The sequence below is a fragment of the Helianthus annuus genome, chromosome 12, assembly GCF_002127325.2.
Source record: "Helianthus annuus cultivar XRQ/B chromosome 12, HanXRQr2.0-SUNRISE, whole genome shotgun sequence".
Lineage (NCBI taxonomy): Eukaryota > Viridiplantae > Streptophyta > Magnoliopsida > Asterales > Asteraceae > Helianthus > Helianthus annuus.
Window position 1 is genome coordinate 133,185,882 of NC_035444.2, and position 5,925 is coordinate 133,191,806.

Sequence of the window (5,925 nt, forward strand, 5' to 3'; positions counted from 1 at the left end):
GATAGTAAATCAGTGGATTATCACAGCATGCTAAAGAAATGTAATGTAAAATGTGATAAACGGTCTCACTGATGATGTGACGATAGGTTTTTGTACATTTAGTAAATTTATTCGGGGTATAAATCTAAAATTTCAAACTTGTGAAATTCGTGGGGAACACTACTTGGATATATAGGTAACCCCTGAAATCTCGTTTGAAAGGTCTCGTATTCTGATATACTAGATGTTTATACTCTATGATGTCTGGGGTATTATTCCGGGACTTCTGCTGAACGGTAGTTCTGACGTAGTCCTTGGCTAATACTTTCCGCAAAATGCTTGAAACATAGCATAAAGCCCTCAGCTGATTAGACAATAAAATTGATAATCATCTGTTGTAGCTGAAAAGATCCTCTAAAGGGGACACACTGCTAAGTCGAAGCTGATATCTCTCTGCTGAACGGAAGTTCTGACCTGAGATCCCTCAGTTCTCGCATTTAACCCCTAATTTATGTACAGATATCATTGTAGTATTCTTGCCTGTAAGACTGAATACTGGGATTCTGGATACGGGAGTATATTCAAGAGGTGGGACACATGAATTGAACTAAGTTCATAAAACACTTAAATAGTATCCTGAATAGATTGAAAATTGTATGAAAATTTAAGAGGACAACTATATCGTCGATCTACGTGAATCGTTTAGAACTTAAAACGATTAGAAGCTTAACGATGTTAGTGATTTGTCTCAAAAACTGATATGATCCTCTTGCACAAACTCACAAAAATATGTTTGTATATATTTCATTTCTGCATATAATTTTTCCATTTATGTTTCATATTTTAAAAATCCAAAAAGATTTTCGACAACTGATGTTGGAGAGCTGATTTTCAAAATCTCAAAGGATAAACATGATGAACAGACGGTTTGGTTAATTGGTTTGAAATGTTTAAGATAATTCATTAATTTGAATTAGAAATTGGAATGTTTCAAATTTTATCAGTTTTAAATGTGAAAATTCTCAAATGTTTAGCTGATTCATTAAGTTGAATCACAATATTGTTTGTTATAATTGTGTGTTTGAGATGTGTAGGTTTCAGAATTTGTCGCTACGAAAAGCCAGACTACGATCCCGACAGCCGAGTCTAAGGGGGAGTCTGAAGACGAGCTTAATGCAAAAGGAGCTTGTATTCGGAAAGCAAGGCGTCAATCCCAAAAGCACGGAAGCTTGACGAAAGGGGGAGCCTGAAGTATCTGAAGAAGCAGAGCAACGGAAGCTGAAGACAGATCCACCGGGATTCTGTTCGAGCTAGAGTAGTTGAAGACTCTCACTAAAGATTACGTCAACATTCAAGGGGGAGTTTGTTAGTGCAGTTGTCTGTCGACTACATCTTTGTTCGAGTTTTAGAAAGAGAGAAAGACAAGTCGCTACGAGTTTCACTACGAGATTGACTACGGCAATATCCAAGGGGGAGATTGTTGATGCATTTATTGTCTATCGCCTTCGTCAATCCGAGTCGTAGTGAAAAGCCGGAAGGAATCAAGCGCATAATGTCATATTTAGTTAGAAATGGCAAGGTGGCAAACTTGTAATTAATGTGAACTTTCATTAAATAGCCTTGACCATATAAATAGGGGATTATGTCACTAGTTTAGCAAGTTCTTGGAAAGAGTTTAGGAGGAGACTTGGAGGAGAAGACTTTCTAGAGAGAGAAAGTAGAGAGAGAAAGTTGTATATTTGTGATTCTTGTACCGTACACGTCAAATTTAGCAATGGAATCACATTAGTAGTACATTATCGTGTGTTCGGTCACGTTCGTTCACGGATTCCGCACGTGAAACGTTCGTTACGCAATCGAACGGCGTCAAAGTTTGTCAAAGTCAAGGTTAAAGATTGTGGTGAAAAATCTGATGATAAAAAGGAAAAGTTTCAGAAAACTGTTCTGCAATCAACTGAAAAGGGTGAATGCTCGAAGCAAAAACCTTTGAAGAAGAAAGCGGAACAGAAACAAAAAGTTAAAAATTTGAAAATTGTTCAAAAAGATAATAAAAGCTCATCAGATCAATCATCCAATCGCAATCAAAAATCACAAAAATTGAAAAACGAAAACTCAAAAATTGTTGGTAATAAGTGGTGCAGGTCAGACCACAGTGCTCAAAAGACAAATCCAACAATCAAGAAGAGGAAAGAGTATCACCAAGCCAAACATTGCTGTGATCTGAGCGTTTGGTATGAAAATGGTGATTGGTATGTTAACAGAGTGTGTTACAATTGTGGCTATCAAGGACACATTGCTGTTAACTGCCAGAGATAGAGATTTGAGACGAGAAGATGCTATAATTGCCAAATCAAAGGTCACATTGCCAGAGATTGCCCAAGGAGATCGCATGAAAGATTGAGGGCCAATTCTCAGAAAATGGCAAAGAAGATACCAGTCGTTGTCAAGCCCATAGAATTGAAAGCTTCGGGCCAAAACGTCAGAGAACAGAAGGTCAAAGAACCTAAAGTTCAAGAAACAAAAGTGAAGCTTTCTCAGGGGCAGAAAGATCGACTGAGGAAAAAGAGAAAGAAAGCGAGAGAATATCTCGAAAAGATTTTGTCCTCGGGTTCGCCCGACAGATCGAATAAAAGTTCTGATGAATCTACTCCCTCAGCTGTAAAGACAAGCAAAAAGAATTCATCAGATACAAATCTGGGGACAAAAGAGGAGAAGAAGAAGGAAAAGGTCGGCGATGAATCTGACGTGCCGAAGTCAGACAAGCCACCTTCAGGCGATGAATCTGGCTCATCAAAGTCAGACAAGCCACAGTCAGGCAATGATTCTGGTATGGTAAAACCAGAAGAGCCATGTGTTGAGGTAAAAGTTGAGAATTCTGATTTAACAATGGATGAGAAAAATTTTCCACCATTGTTGAATAAGAATTCAAAATCACTCAAGGACAGTCAGGCTTGGGTGAAACTTTTCAAATAGAAAAACCTGACTTGCCGGAGCTCTCAGGTTTGTAAGCGTGGAGCATGAATCGGCATTTTTTTTAAAAAAAAATCTGTGTTTGAAGGTTTTGCAGGAATTGCCGGAGATCCCAAGATGGTATCGTGGATCATGAATTGGCATCTGTCAAAAATTCTAATCGGTAACATCAATCAAACAAACGGTAAAAAGGTTTGTTTGTGTTTTTTCTTTCAAGTGGTATTAGACGAGTATATATTTTTGCAAGTGGTACAAAGGATTCTGAACTGCAAATGGTAAATCAAGGACATTAACTTGTACTTGGATTTTCCTACATCTGATCGAAAAACAAGATGATGAAGTAACACCGTACCTAAATTGTTTGGAAAACAAACTTATATTTTCCGGAAAAACCATGTTGATTAAAACAAACTTAAGTGTTTTGAAATCATAATGGGAAAATAGTTTGTTGTGAGGGGGAGTTCTGATTGTTTATGCCAGGTGGATAGAGAATTGAAGTGATTCTCATCAAGTTGTCAAGTTTGTACAGTTTGTTTCAAATTTTCCTAGAAAATCAAAATTCAAACATATTTTGATTTTAGGGGGAGAAAAATTTAAAAAAAAATTAGAAAATTTGAAAATGTCAAAAACATTAAAAATTTAAAAATGAGTTTTGTTGTGAAAAAGAGGAAATGATAGTAAATCAGTTGGACTATCACAGCACGCTAAAGAAATGTAATGTCAAATGTAATAAACGGTCTCACTGATGATGTGACGATAGGTTTTTGTACATTTAGTAGATTCATTCGGGATATAAACCTAAAATTTCAAACTTGTGAAATTCGTGGGGAACAGTACTTGGATATATAGGTAACCCCTGAAATCTCGTTTGAAAGGTCTCGTATTCTGATATACTAGGTGTTTATACTCTATGATGTCTGGGGTATTATTCCGGGACTTCTGCTGAACGGTAGTTCTGACCTAGTCCTTGGCTAATACTTTCCGCAAAATGCTTGAAACATAGCATAAAGCCCTCAGCTGATTAGACAATAAAATTGATAATCATCTGTTGTAGCTGAAAAGATCCTCTAAAAGGGACACACTGCTAAGTCGAAGCTGATATCTCTCTGCTGAACGGAAGTTCTGACCTGAGATCCCTCAGTTCTCGCATTTTTCCCCTAATTTATGTACAGATATCATTGTAGTATTCTTGCCTGTAAGACTGAATATTGGGATTCTGGATACGGGAGTATATTCAAGAGGTGGGACACATGAATCGAACTAAGTTCATAAAACACTTAAATAGTATCCTGAATAGATTGAAAGTTGTATGAAAATTTAAGTGGACAACAATATCGTCAATCAACGTGAATCGTTTAGAACTTAAAACGATTAAAAGCTTAATGGTGTTTGTGATATGTTTCAAAAACTGATATGATCCTCTTGCACAAACTCACAAAAATATGTTTGTACATATTTCATTTCCGCATTTAATTTCTGTTATTGCATTCATGTTTCTTATTTTGAAAAATCCAAAAAGATTTTCGACAACTGATGGTGAAAAGCTTACATTCAAAATCTCAAAGGCTAAACATGATGAACAGACAGGTTGGTTAAATGTTTTGAAATGTTTAAGATAATTCATTAATTTGAATTAGAAATTGGAATATTTCGAATTTTTTAATCAGTTTTAAATGTGATAATTCTCAAATGTTTAGCTGATTCATTAAGTTGAATCACAATATTGTTTGTTATAATTGTGTGTTTGAGATGTGCAGGTTTCTTAATCTGTTGATACACAAAGCCAGGCGTCAATCCCAAAAGCACGGAAGCTTGACGAAAGGGGGAGCCTGAAGTATCTGAAGAAGCAGAGCAACGGAAGCTGAAGACAGATCCACCGGGATTCTGTTCGAGCTAGAGTAGTTGAAGACTCTCACTAAAGATTCCGTCAACATTCAAGGGGGAGTTTGTTAGTGCAGTTGTCTGTCGACTACATCTTTGTTCGAGTTTTAGAGAGAGAGAAAGACAAGTCGCTACGAGTTTCACTATGAGATTGACTACGGCAATATCCAAGGGGGAGATTGTTGATGTATTTATTGTCTATCGCCTTCGTCAATCCGAGTCGTAGTAAGAAGCCGGAAGAAATCAAGCGCATAATGTCATATTTAGTTAGAAATGGCAAGGTGGCAAACTTGTAATTAATGAGAACTTTCATTAAGTTGCCTTGACCATATAAATAGGAGATTATGTCATAGTTTTAGAAGTTTTTTTGGAAGACTTCTCTCACATTTGTGTTGGTGGAGATCCAAGTTTAGAGAGAGAAAGTCTAGAGAGAGAAAGTAGTTGTAAACGTGATTTTGTACCGTACAAGTCGTATCTTTCAATAAAATCACGTTAGTAGTACGTTATCGTGTGTTCGGTCACATTCGTTCACGGATTCCGCACGTGAAACGTTCGTTACGCAATCGAACGGCGTCAAAACCGGTCCTACATAGGCGTCTATTGTTTGACTAGTGGTTCGATTACTATGTGCTACTTGATTCCTTTGGTTTGCTTGAGGTTGTTTAAAGTTCTATTGATTGAGGATACTTTGCACTACATGTGAGTACATAGTTCCCCTATTTTACTGTTTTCAATTGTTTTGGGGTGATTCATATGTACGAAATGGTTCCAAAGTTTAAACGATGGTTTTTCAAAAACAATTAAGATGGTTTATACAAAACTAATAACGATTTCAATAAAGTGAACAAACTTGTTGGTTGTAGTTACATAACAAATGACATTCATTAGCACTGATCAAGCCGACCAGTATTAGGTTATGGTACCATAGGATCTGACAAATCCTGTTATTTTACTGCACCCATGGTTATGTGTGGGGGTTGTGGGTAATGACTGAATCTGATGTTTGTTAACTTACCCTTTGGTGGTTTGTTAACTCGAAAAGCGAGAAGCGAGGTGGTCGAGTCACAGAGGTTTGAATGTTGTTAGCGAGACAAC